Source organism: Pinus tabuliformis, chromosome 3_1, assembly GCF_031772625.1.
Source record: "Pinus tabuliformis cultivar Carrire ecotype Pingquan chromosome 3_1, CPIR1, whole genome shotgun sequence".
Lineage (NCBI taxonomy): Eukaryota > Viridiplantae > Streptophyta > Pinopsida > Pinales > Pinaceae > Pinus > Pinus tabuliformis.
In genome coordinates, this window is record NC_142301.1 from 839643492 (window position 1) to 839658314 (window position 14823).

The 14823-nt window shown below is 39.6% G+C and overlaps 1 pseudogene; it reads right to left on the reverse strand.

Annotated features, from left to right (window-relative positions):
* Positions 1-11937: 11937 nt before the first annotated feature.
* LOC149190127 (cullin-1 pseudogene) lies at positions 11938-14169 on the reverse strand (annotated as a pseudogene).
* Positions 14170-14823: the final 654 nt, after the last annotated feature.

Below are 14823 nucleotides of genomic sequence, written 5' to 3' on the forward strand. Positions count from 1 at the left end.
TAGGTGGGATGCAGCGCACTTTGACCATGGAGCAGGTGAGATGGTCCAGTTTTGACCAGTTCTAAGCAGTTTTTCATGGAGAACTTCTGGAAGAATATGTAATCAGTTGACCTTGTTCTTTTAGAGGTTGGAACAACACTTTTAGGGACTTAAGAGCCCTTGGTTTATGGAAATTTATGATTGGGGTTGCAGTGCCCAAAAATGTCTATAACAATCTGGTCATGCTACTCCTTCAAAAACACATAGGCATACGAACCTCGATCACCCTTGTTGGAGTGGTGTTGCTTCCCATCTTATACTAGACTTATATTTTCTTATATAGATTACTTATGGTATCAATATCAAGTAAGTATCTTATACTCCATTATTCTCCCTTTCATACTCTAAGTATTCTATGATACTCTCAACAAAATATTCTACTTCCTTCATTTGGGTTGCTTATTTGGTGAGGGGTTGGTCGAGCGTTCAAACCCTCTCCTTGACAGTCGAGCGTTCTTACGCACCCTCACCCATATGAATGAGTGAGCGACTCCATCCGTCTCCTTTTAGTCCTACCAGGGGCATCCTCTCCTTAACAGTCGAGCCATGCTTACGCACCCTCTCTTTTTCAGTTGAGTCATGCTTACGCATCCTTGCCCGATGTGGACAAGCTATTTCATTCCTTACCCTTGGAATTTATTTACTTATTCATCCTAGGACATGGAATTATCCCCAACCCATTACCTTAGATTAGAAGTACCAGATTGGATGGGGTAGAATAGCCCAGGAAGGACTTTTAGTTGCATGCTCTTGCAAGGAAAGGATTATGGTACCGAGGAGGGAAGGATGGCTTTACCTTTAGCTTAGATCATGTAAGAACTGCTGGAACATTTAGTTTATGGAATGGATGGGAGGGGAGATCCTGGGAAATAAAGCTGATATCCTCGGAACTGCCAAATGGATAGATTTATTGATTGATTACAGCCAGAACGAAACACGAATTGAACGGATGGACTAGATAGATGGGATGCATGGGCCATTAGCCAAGAGGGAGAACTTTCGTAGCTCACCATGCTCCCGCAGGATAGGATAGAAGCCAATAAGATAGGGTTTACTTTAGCATATAGAGTGGAAGAACTGCTGGATTGATTAGACACATCCTAAACTGATTAGAACATGGATGGCATGGTTGGATGGACGAATGGATAAGTTGAATGGATGGGAGGAAGGAGGGGATTGTTGGGATGGATTTTTGAGTAGCCCATAGCATAGGATAGTTTACTTTTAGCTGATATCGTCTTACTCCTTGCCGGATTCAATTAAAGAAGGCGCAGTTTTGAAGATCCCACACCAGTTGGTCCAACTTGTCTAACTGACATAGCTAAAGTAGGCACATGATAACTTGAAGAAGAGAAGGTTCCTCTAGCATATTCAACTGAAGATTAGGTGAGTTTCCCAAGAAGTGAAGTGGTTTTGGTTGATATAAAAAACCTGATCACAGATGTTGTTTATTCTATAGAAAACCCTTATTTATTTGAGGTCCAAGGCATAAGAAAGAAAATCATATATAAAGGCTCGATCCAAGATAACATAAATTGGCGGCTTTATTGGAAGAACCCCATCATTTTCAAAAGGCACCAAACACGGAGTGGTCTGGTCGATCTCAAAAAGCTTCTGACGTAGCCAGTGAAAGAATGAAGCTTGGAATGAATGAATTTCCAAAAAGAATGAAATTCTGACAATACGACAGAGCAAGATCTAGCTACTTTTTCATGTGTCTTGCCAAGCGGCTTCATTCAGGGTCCTCTAGTCAGGGGGAAAGTAGCATCTACTAGCGCAGGAAGTCACTATCCAACCTTCGGTTTGGTTTCAGCGCATTTAGTCGTCCCGTAAAAAGCTGCTGCTTGGCTAACCCGCTCGCTGATACAGTGCTCAGTGTCAGTCATGTATCCAGTGTGGGCTCAGAGTTCACCTTCCTTTTGAGGAGATTTGACAGACATCTTTTGGGGGGTTGATCTGCAACCTGTCCTTTGAACTGGAAGATGAAAGGAAGGAAGTGGAACTATTGGTGAGCCCAACGCCTACCGAGAACTAGTCGTTCCTACTCCACTAACAAAGTTTTCCTCGCTCCACGAGCCCCCATAGGCTCTTAGATGCTACTCTATGCTTAGTTAGCTCTATCCTCAGGTGTACTCTTGGAGGTGCTATTGTTGCCTACTACCGCTGGGAAAGAAACAAAGAAACACAGTGCATGCCCTACCACTGCTACTGCATCGATTTAAGTGTGCTACTGCTACTTCATTTATTTAAGTGCACTGCTTTTGTTACGCTTGTGATGCCTACTCCTTAGATGGGGTTAGCTTTATCCTTAGGTCCTACTCTTTAGTCAGCTCTATATTGTTAGAAAGTGCCCTACTCATTCTATGCATCAGAAAAGCTACTGCTATTATATACTACCTACTGAACTGCATGCACTGCTTTGCCTACTGTGCACTGTGTTACCTCTTGCTTTTGGTTAGCTCTATGTAGGTCTATCTTTGTAGCTCTACTGCCCTATTGAAGTGAGAACAACTACTGCTACTACCTACAGCTATGCAAGTGAGAAGCCTCCCTACAAAATCCCTTTTCTCGCTCTTCTTGTCCCTATTGAGTGAGATGAGATGCTACTCCTGAGATAGGATAGATAGTTAGCTCTTTGCTAGCTCCTCGTTAGCTCTTCGTAGCTACTTAGATGTTACTCTTGATAAGAGGGTTGGCTACCTTTTAAGAGGTTCTTTCTCCTTTGTAGCTTGTAGCTCTTGATAAAAAAATAGATGGCTAGCTTTGAAGATGCTTTCTCTTTTTTTTCACTTTCTTCTTATAGCTCTTTCTTTTGCAGCTCCTATGCAAGTCAGAACAGATACTGGTAGCTACTACCTACTGATAGGAGAGGTAGCTACTTTCAGGAAGAAATAACTCACAAGGAAACATCTGCAGAACAACGACTGTCTAGTCAGAACAACTCCTTGCTAATTCTTGCTCAGCAGCGAGAATACAAAGCACTACTCAGAAGAACAACTACTTCCTTCTAGCTACACCTACTCGTTTCATTCATGCAAGACAACAACTACTAGATAAAGTGAAGAACTCCAAGAATCGGCGCTATTCACTACTATAGCTAGGAACTAAGTAGCTATGGAAGTGATACACCTGCTATGAAAGTGATACAACAGCCATAGCAGCTATCAAAGCGATAGATACACCTACACCTATTCCTTATAGCTATCAAAGTGAAACACCTACTCCTGCTACGTTTAGCTATCAAAGCGAAACAACTATTGTACTGTGCTACTGCTACTGATACAAATACCGATGATATGACTCTCCCTTAGACCTAATATCTTACATACCTGATTGTTAGGTGTGTCAGGTGTCAGTGATCAACAAGGGTCAAAAAGAGCCCTCATAGGCTACTCTATGCATCTTGTTGCTTATCGAAAATCCCACAAAAAACCTATAATAAGGCACCTACTAAGCTCCTATCCATAAGCCAACAAAGAACCTATTTCCCAAGTAAGGAAAAGAAGGAAAGGTACCTATTTCCCAACTAAGGGAAGGAGGAACCTATGTCCCAACTAAAAGCACTCCTTCTTGTGTAGCTCAATGCTTTGAAGTGAAGCACCTTCTCTTGAGTGAGGAAGAACTCCTAGCTATACTTGTAGCTTTACTTTTAGGGAATCAACAAGCTCCAGGAGGAAACCTATTCAAAGGTATTTCAAATCCTAACTAGGTGTAGCTAATCGACAATACAACTAGAAAAAAGAACTCCTAACTTTGTGTACTACTTATTCTGCTCTTCTGGGAAAGTTGGGTGATAGGTTGGGATAGTAGGCTCCCATGCTATGAGGTGGCCTCTGGGGACAGGACTAGAACCCAGCCCATGAATGGGGTGTCTCCAACCAAAAATGACTATTGACTCGTCGTTGATTGAGAGGCCAGATGAGAAATGTATCGACTGACCTAATTAAGAGGCTTTGGAACGTTGCTAAAGCCCATTTCAAGAAGGTTAGAGCTGATGGAAGTTGACTTGCACTCTACTTTCAGTACCACACGATCGTGGCTTAGAGGGGCTTGCTCATCAACCCAACTCAATGCCTACAGTATGAGTGGTCCCAACCTAAAATCAGACCAGCTCGTTCTGACTAAGAAGTTAGGAACCCGGAACTGGTTTGCCTTGCTCAACGACTTCCACCAACCCGTAGTACCTGAGGCCAGTGGATCAAAGGGGCTAGCACGTGGATCCCAATCCACAAAGTGGATTGTCGATCTTAAATTTAAGATGGGCAGTTAGGGAAGATGGAAGCTGACTTGCCTAGGCTAAGTAGGTTCCACTATTCAGGTGGGTCCCTAGGGGAGGCAGGCTTCTCACTTGCATAGCTGTAGGTACTAGCAGTAGCTATTCTCACTTCAATAGGGAAGTAGAGCTACAAAGATAGAGCTACATAGAGCTAACCAAAAGCAAGAGGTAACACAGTGCACAGTAGGCAAAGCAGTGCATGCAGTTCAATAGGTAGTATATAATAGCAGTAGCTTTTCTCATGCATAGAATGAGTAGGGCGCTTTTTAACAATATAGAGTTGACTAAAGAGTAAGACCTAAGGATAAATCTAACCTCATCTAAGGAGTAGGCATCACAAGAGTAACAAAAGTAGTGCACTAAAATAAATGCGGTAGTAGTAGTGCACTTAAATCGATGCAGTAGCAGTGGTAGGGCATGCACTGTGTTTGTTTGTTTCTTTCCTAGCGGTAGTAGGAAACAGTAGCACCTCCAAGAGTACACCTAAGGATAGAGCTAACTACGCATAGAGTAGAATCTAAGAGCCTATGGGGTCTCGTGGAGCGAGGAAAACTTTGTAAGTGGAGTAGGAACGGCTAGTTCTCAATAGGCATTGGGCTCACTAATATTTCCACTTCATTCCTTTCATCTTCTAGTTCAAAGGATAGGTCGCAGATCAACCCCCCAAAAGAGGTTTGTCAAATCTCCTCAAAAGGAAGGTGAACTCTCAGCCCACATGGGATACATGACTGATACTGAGCGTTGTAGCAGCAAGCAGGTTAGCCAAGCAGCAGCTTCTTACGGGACAACTAAGTGCGCTGAAACCAAACCGAAGGTTGGATAATGACTTCCTATGCTAATAGACACTACTTTCCCCCTGACTGGAGGATCCCGAATGAAGCCGCTTGGCAAGACACATGAAAAAGTAGCTAGATCTTGCTCTGTCATATTGTCTGAATTTCATTCTTTTTGGAAATTCATTCATTCCAAGCTTCATTCTTTCACTGGAACAAGTTCTCCTCTAAGATCTTTGAGAGAGGTTCTTTCTCTTCCAAGAGATGAGAGGATCACCCAAAAATAGAAAATAGCCTGATAAGTAGCCCTACTAGGTATTTCCTTTGTCAGTCTAGGTTGTCTCCCCCTTAGGGGCGTTGTTACGTGGTGAAATTGCTAAGGTTCAATTCCTTTCGTGGTATAGCTTGGAAGTATGAAGGTGTTTGCGCGATGACGAAATGCAGCTTAGTCATGAGGTGTCTAAATCACGTGGTAAGGCTATATAACAAGTGTCAAGCGCGAGGACATGGTGATTTGGAAACCGGAGAAAGACTTGGTTGGACTGTGATGTAATGATGGGATTAGTCCTATCCTAGTTTTCTAAGGCCCGCTTCACGTTCCCTTTTATTCGAATTATGGATCTAATTGATATGGTCAATCCCAGCTTCGTTCAATGCCAGGCGTAATGAGTATAATACAGGGACCTCAAAATAGATTCTTTTCACTCTATGAACTTTTAGGTGTATGAAGTGTCATATTTTACTTTTGGAGCGATAGAAGAGACTCTATTTGAGTCAATCTATGCCCGATCAAGGCAGACCTACGTCAAAGTAACCTTTTGAATAACTTTGGGGTTGCTTCCAAAGGGTAAAAATTTGGAGCACACGGAGCCATATTAGTATCTTACAGGAAAGAGGGGAATGGCAGACTAACCGATCTTTCCATCAGTTAATGAAAAAGCCCAATGCGAGAAAATGCATGTTGGGTTCTTGGAACAGTTCAAATTATTTTGATAATAAGAACTTTGATCTGTTCTACTGAGAAGGTCTACGGTTCGAGCCCGTATAGCCCTATAGATTCCACTAAATGATACTACTTATATATATCCCCTCATAGTCTGTCCCTATGACTTGGCCTTGAAAAGTCTTTTAGATCATATCAATCTCATGCCCTTATCGAGATCGATGGATGGGAGTATTGGACCAGAGTAGGCATATTAGTATTTTGGATCGATCGAGATTGATCTGATCCCAGATGATCAAACCTATAAACTCTTTTTATTTTATTTTTTTATCACTAGTTCTTCGAAAATTCAAGAGTTCTCTCGAATATCATATGTTCCAAACAATCCATAGAGCAGTCAAAGTATCAATCAGACATGTGACTTTTAGCTCCATCCAAACGCAACGCATTCCGTTGGGGTGAGGTGGTGAGCGATGGAAGATATATTTCTATTACTTTTATGTATTTCATGCTTGGCACGGTTAATCATTTCAGTGGATATCTATATCTTATTGACCTTTCAGTTCTTATTCATTTCATGGGGAGGAATATATTACCTTGAATCAAGTTCTTATTCCTTGGATAGCTACACCTCTCCTTATCTTATTCATTGAGAGGGGGAGGATATCACCTTGAAGGAATTTATTATTCTTATTCCTGGAAGGGATATCACCTGGAAGTTCTTATTCTATGGATGTGGGTAAAATCCTTTCACCTTGATTTATGTCTTTTCCTTGAGATAGCTACACCTTGATCTTTCTCTGCTTGTTCGTGTGCCATAGATTGGGTTAGACCCTATTGATTGGACACTATTGATCGGTGGTACGAGACGATAGAAGCAGTCCCAGTTATTGATTCATTCATTCCAGAGCTATTGAGGGTGGGTTAGACCATTTCATGGTTCACACAACTTGCTTCATTCAATTGCTTGGGGGTTCTGGTTCACACAGCATGGTTCCTACTACTGTCGTCCTTACTTATTCCTCTAGTGATGGGGCTACTGTTTGACTTGACTCTCTAATGGATTAATAAAAAACAGGCATGGGGTCAACTGAGTTAACTAGGTATGGATCTGCTTTTGTTTCATTGGTTGATGCCAGTGGTTGCCCGTGACTTATTTCATATGGTTCATTGAGCCTGAGCCCTGCAACTGAATCTACACTTGGCACTCGAACCCATGCCTTTGCTTCTTGATAAAAAAAAAATTGCTAAATCTACACCCGTAACCGGATCTACAACATCTATCTTTGCTGGTGATGCTTACCTTGTTACTGTAGGTGTCGTAGCTTTTGTTGTTGGTATTTATGTTCCCTCCACCACTTTAGTCTCTACATATGACTCTGCCTTTGCTAGTCAATCTGATTCTGATGGGTGTACATCTATGGATCCTGCCTGTGCATTGGATCACCAGATAAGGCTAGCAGGTGGTAGGTAAGGTTGGTGGATTTCTGGTTGCGGTAGTGGTAGTGGCTGGAGGGATTAGGGACTCCAAGGTCTGTCTTGCCAGGTAGTGTTAGGTCCCACGCTATGAAGTGGTCGTCTGGGGAAAGGACTGGAACCTAGCCCACGAATGGGGTGTCTCCAACAAAAAATGACTACTGACTCGTCGTCAATCGAGAGGCCAGATGAGAAATCTATCGACTGACCTAATTAAGAGGCTCTAGAATGTCGCTAAAGCCCATTTCAAGAAGGTTAGGGCTAATGGAAGTGAACTTGCTCTCGACTTTGAGATAACCACACGATCATGGATCCAAGGGGCCTGCTCATCTACCCAGCTCAATGCCTACAGTATGAGTGGTCCCAACCTAAAATCTGACCCGCTCGTTCTGACTAAGATGTTAGGGACCCAGAACTGGCTTGCCTCCGTCCACGATTACCACCAGCCCATACCAGAGGCCAGTGGGTCATAGGGGCCAGCACATGGATCCCAATCTACAAAGTGGACTATCGATCTTAAATTTAAGATGGGCGGTTAGGGAAGATGGAAGCTGACTTGCCTAACTAACGATGGATCCACTTTTTGGGTGGGCCACTATGGGAAAGCTCATCAACCCAGCCACTAGCGGTCCCGACCTCATCTGAGACTCCATAAATAAATCAAACTAGAAAAATTAAACTCACTCTGGGGAGATGCACAGGTCCCTTCTCCCTCTTCGAGGGGTGGGGGGTATCTCTTTTCTCTCTCTCTCTTTTTTTCTCGTTACCCTAAAGGGGGACAAAAGGGGGTATTGACTTTGGGGCTTCATGGGAGTATAGCACCAAAATGGTGAAAATAAATCTTACGACTCACATTTTTTTAAATTTAACACTATTCTGGTGCTATTGAGTAGTATATGCACTAGTGCTCCAGAGTTACTTTTTATTTTAAAAATAACCCTCAAACAGTGCAGCTCCACAGTACACCCTATTGTTTACGGATCGGGGCTTTCGTAAAAAGGGAACGCTGGTGTTTTATGTGACTATAACACCAAAATGGTAAAAATGAATTTTACGACCAACATTTTTTTTTTATTTAGCCCTTGTTTGGTGCTATCAATTAATATATGCACCGGATCTCGCTACTTACTCAGTGCACCGTTGTTTTTATTTTTATAAAAAATAACCCTGCCATAGTGCACTATTGTTTGTTAAGCATCGGGCATACAATTCTATTAACTGAACTGGTGCTTATTTTGTACAAAGTATATTGCCATTTGTAAATTAAAAACTATTCCATGTGCACCATGTTGTTTACGCACCAAGGCTATCATAAATAGGGATAACATCGGTGCTTCATTACAATATAGCATCAATATGATCAAAATTAATTTTACGACTAATATTTTTTTAAATTTAACCCTTTTCTAGTGCTATTGAGTAGTGTGCGAACAATGCAAATATTCTATTCAGAGCACCATCGGTTTTTTATTTTTACAAAAATTAACCCTTCCATGGTGCGCAATTGCATATTAAGCACTAGGTTGTACAATTCTATTAACAACACCAATGCATATTATCTAAGAAGTGCACCGACATTTTTAAAATTAAAAATCCTACTACGGTGCACTATGTTTTTTACACACCGGGGCTTTCGTAAACAATTATTGGACCGGTGCTTCGTGAGAGTATAACACCAAAATGGTGAAAATGAATTTTACAACTAACATCTTTTTTTAATTTAACCTTTGTTTGGTGTTATTGAATAGTATATGCACATGTGCACCTTATATATGCAACGGACTGTTGTTTTTATATGTATAAAAAATAACCTTGTAATGGTGCACCATTTTCTATTAAGCATTGGGGCCTTTAGTTCAATTAATGACACTAGTGCATTCAATATAAGAAGCACACCGCTATTTTTAAATTAAAAACCCCACAAAGGTAAACCATATTGTTTATGCACTAGGGCATTTGTATATGGGTTTATCATTGTGGTGTCATGAGAGTATAGCTCTGGATATATATATATATATATAGGGCGCCTTATGTACTATTATATATATATATATATATATATATATATATATATATATATATATATATATAACTTTTCCATGATGCACCATATGTTATTAAGCACCGGTGCATCTAGTTATAGTAACCCATCGATGTGTTAGTGTATTATAGACACACCATTAAAAACATCCACCCGCCCAACTCCACTAGTGACCTCCGCTATAAATATATTTTTGGGCTATTTTCATATGGGATTCCTCAAAACCCTCACTAGAGTGTATTTTCCTTATTGTGGAGGAAAAATAATTTATAGCCTTGAGCATCAAGAAAGGAAGTGCGAAGAGTAAAGACCATAGGGTTGAGGAAAGCACGGCTATGAGGGAGTTCTTAGAAGAAGAACATGTTAGAGCTTCCAAGAAGCACCCTCTGCCAATATCATAGTTTGAGTCTTGGTTAGTTCGCAAGTGGGTCAATAAGTAGGATGATGAGGAGAAGAGACTAGGGTAAGTGGAGGCAGCCACTCAATGAGAGACACCCAATATAGGGAGAGTTAGAGCCAGGTCAGTAGACAAATTGTTTAAGGATGATCAGGAGAGAGTTGGACCTCCCAATACCACGTTTAGCCAAAGTAAGAAGCCACAAAGATACACAAGGTACATGGCACTTATGAGTGAGGTGATAAATTCAAATCATAAGAACATGGTTGGAAGAAAAAAGTCTTCAAATCAGATTCCGCAGTAAGAAGCCAAGAAGCATTCTAATTCATAAGGAGCAACTACAAAAACAGATAAAAGGGAGTGCTAAAAATGTAGCTAGCAAGCAAGGTCATCATGTGGCTTGTGCAACGGCATGAATAATAAATTACATAAAATCTAATTCTACAAAACAATCTAATTTACATAAAATCTAATTCTATATGTCGTGCAATAAATAATTAAAAACCATAGCTTTTCAACCAAGTCCACATATCGAGGTAAAGTAAAAAGATTTGTTCAAATAAAATAAAATTGGTTCAAATTTTGGCACAAGAGACATGTCTAGCAGTAAATAATTAAAAACTATGGCCTTTCAACCAATTCCACATATCAAGGTAAAGTAAATCGATTTGTTTCAAATATAAGCTTATAATGATGACTCAAGAAGATGAGAGCCTAGGCCGCCACTAACACCATAAAAAATTAGATATAGAATAATCTAGAAAACAATAGTCAATGCATAACCCAAACTGGTTATATTACGGCTACATAAAATCAAATTCTACAAAACAATATGTTCCAAGAAGGACCGTCAGCCAATATCATAGTTTGAGTCTTGGTTAGTTCGCAAGTGGGTCAATAAGTAGGATGATGAGGAGAAGAGACTAAGGTAAGTGGAGGTAGCCACTCAATGAGAGACTGCCAATATAGGGAGAGTTCGAGCGGGGTGAGTAGACAAATTGTTTAAGGATGATTAGGAAAGAGTTGGACCTCCCAATACCACATTTAGCCAAAGTAAGAATACACGAGGTACATGACACTTATGACTAAGGTGATAAATTCAGATCATAAGAACATAGTTGGAAGGAAAAGTCTTCAAATCAGATTCCAGAGTAGGAAACCAAGAAGTATTCTAATTCATAGGGAGCAACTACAAAAACAAATAAAAAGGAGTACTGAAAATGTAGCTTGTGCAACGGCATGAATAATAATTTACATAAAATCTAATTCTACAAAACAATCTAATTTACATAAAATTTAATTCTATATGTCGTGCAGTAAATAATTAAAAACCATAACTTTTCAATCAAGTCCACATATCGAGGTAAAGTAAAACAGTTTGTTTCAAATAAAACTGGTTCAAATTTTGGCACAAGAGACATGTCTAGCAGTAAATAATTAAAAACTAGGGCCTTTCAACCAATTCCACATATCAAGGTAAAGTAAAACGATTTGATTCAAATAAAATTGGTTCAATTTTTGGCAAAAGAGACGGGACAATCCATTGTTTAACTTCTGTTTCCAGCAATATAAGCTTATAATGATGACTCAAGAAGATGAGAGCCTAGGCAACGAATAACACCATAAGAAATAAGATATAAAATAATCTAGAAAATAATACTCAATGCAGATACCAAACTCGTTATATCACGGCTACATAAAATCTAATTCTACAACGGCAGGAGTAATAATTTAGATAAAATCAAATTCCACAAAACAATACTCAATGCAGATACCAAACTCGTTATATCACGGCTACATAAAATCTAATTCTACAACGGCAGGAGTAATAATTTAGATAAAATCAAATTCTACAAAACGATATGTTCAAAGTCATTTGAAAAGTTTCGTATCCTGCAAATGAATGAGTTTCGTATCCTGCAAATGAATGACTGAAAATGTAGGGTTAAAACAATACCCGAAAATGATACCATGTATATTGAGCAATTTCTTTTATGCTATATATCGAATGATATTAGAATTTTCTTTGTCCCGTTCTATGAACTCCCTTGAAATCAGATCTTCAATCTGCTTCTGCATTAATTTAACTTTTGGTTTGAACGTGGCTTGCAGTTGCTCAACGCATTCAACGAATAATTCCTGACTGCTCAAGACTTTTCTAGCCTTCATCGTCCGAACTATTGCAGCATCGATGGCATGGCATCTATCGCCATCTACAACCTCGCTGACTCTCTTCTTCTCATCCATCTGTGGAAGTGAAATCTTAATCCTCGCAGATTTGCAGGTGAAGCTAGCATTGAATTCAAAACTATCAGTTTTTGTTATTGTTTGAGTCACCGGCTCCTTCAAAATAATCTTGTACTTTCCACATACAAATGAATGAAGCAGTCTAATAACATCCTCCTCTCGCAAATTTAATTGTGAACTGATTTCTTCACAGCTCAATCTTTCAAAATCATTGAACAATAAAAGCATGACTGCCTGGTTGGTTGATACTGCAATTTCTATTGGCTTAGTATCAAAGTTTCCTATAATTTTACAATTTCCCAAACAATACATCCATGTAAGTTTACGATGCTGATATTTTGTAGAATAAAAGCCTTCATACGCCCTAATGCATTTAAGAATTTCCGCTGGTGGATTGAGGTTGAATAACTTGTAGGTTGGCCAGAACCCATTATTTAATACTGTAACAGTCAACTCTATTCCAGGATGCACATTTGAATTATCATGAAGATATGTGTTGAAGTCAAGTTGAGTCTCCCTTGCCAGTGTGAAATCATTAACCATGCCCTGCATCTTTGACGTTAGCTGGAGACCATATTCATGCTTTATCTTTGACAACATGGCTCGTTCATGGCTCTCATTTGCGCTTTTATGGTGTAGTAATCTGGAAGCTAGTTTTTTCCTGTAAAATTCATCAAACAAATCTCTATCACTAACATACTGAAGGAGATTCGCCGCCTTTTCAAGAATACCCTCAATATGATCATCACTTAAACCGCTCTTTTTAAGCACGTTGTCACAAAATGTAGCCAGAAACTCTGCACATGTGCTTTCTTCGACTTTTTTATCACATATTTCTTCAAATGCCTCCCTCAAGGCTTTATAAAAAATACTGCTTCTTTGAAATGCATCCACAACGTAACCACTACACTTATCATGCACTTCAATAATCTTCTCCACAAACTCATGTGCTGGAATGTCATCTATATGACTTCCGTCTCCATTATTATTCTTGACAACATCTTCCACCCATTTAAATAATTTTATTCCTTCGCTGATTACATGCTGTTTAAAAATATTTGCAAAAGGTTCCAAGCCTTGAGGTATTCTACAGAACAGCCTGTACATTCTCGAAAGATCGTCTTTCTTGTCGTTTGTAAGCAAAACATGACAGCCCGAATACTCATTTTCCAAAAGTTGAATATAATAGCGGGAGAGGATTTCATTTTCTACTTTCTCTAATAACTTCTGCTCGCTGCTGGAATGCAAATAGTGAGCAACTCTTTCTTTCTCACATCTCAAACATTCTTCGGCCTTTATCATATAGTCAGGACACGAATCCTCCTCTAATATCCATAATGAACCCTTCCTAGAGTAGTAAGCTCCAGTATCTTCCAACATGGGAGCTTCAAAGTCTTTTTGGTACAAATCCAAGCGGTCCATTCCCATTTCCACAAAAAAATTCACAATGTTTCTCAACAAACCGCGATCAATTTGTTCTCCCTCGCGCTCTCGATTAATCAACTCAATCACCACATTCTTCACATTAATCTTGATACCGTGATACACCACGTCACGGAAACACATCACTCCAACTTTTACTAGCGAAACCAGGGAGTTTTGCGGAACGAAGTAAAGATCCAAATAAAAGAACATATTTGAGATGAGTCTAACCAGCACCTTGTGATAATTTCCCCAACATTTCTCAACTTCTTTCAACAGGAACTGATCATGCACTTCCCCTAAAGCTGGCAATACTGTGACAGCAACGTATTCTTCCAATGAAATCCTGTACTTGTCATAGAGTTGTTGTGAGTACACATAAGGAGGCCTTTGGGTGCACATTTTGTACACAGTTGTATAAATGTTAACGTACTCCGTTACAGGAAACTCGCCTTTTAAATCTGTTTTGAGAATATTTATCAACTTTAGGATGCCATTCTGAATAATATCCCATCCTTCATTGAATTCTATAGTACCTGTATCTGTTGACATCATCATCTTTTTCCAAGTGGTAACTGCCCGCCTTTCTTAGCCGTCACCTTCTGTCAAGCGACGTCTGCCAACGTTACAGAGAAGTCTTGCCGAACGCACAGAATGTCAGGTAATGTAACCGGATTGTGTCGACTGCGCCTATTTGTGTTTGTCGCTTCCCATAAAACAAAAGAAATTGTGTCACATGGTGAGGAAGAAGAGAAGAACCATTTTGATATATTTATACGGAGATCGCCACTCCATATGGGACACCCAAATTTCTGGGCCGACAATTCGTGAAATAAATAAATTATGAACCATATAAACTTCCATCTCAAACTACCGTACAAAATTAAGCTAAAAGACTAACAATGTTATATTTCAATCCATGAAAAGTTAATTCGTGGGACTCTCCCTCATAGATTATGTCAAGTCAATTGCCAGTGTATGCATTGCCTTTGTCACACATTTACACTACACATTATCATACTCCTTTGAATGCAGATGAAGATAGGCCATGCAAAATATTATTAATGACCAAGTGGGGTTTCATAATTGAATCTATGAGAATATGGGATTATATGTGAAGATGAAGATAGGCCATGCAAAATATTATTAATGACCAAGTGGGTTTCATAATTGAATCTATGAGAATATGGGATTATATGTGAAGAGTGT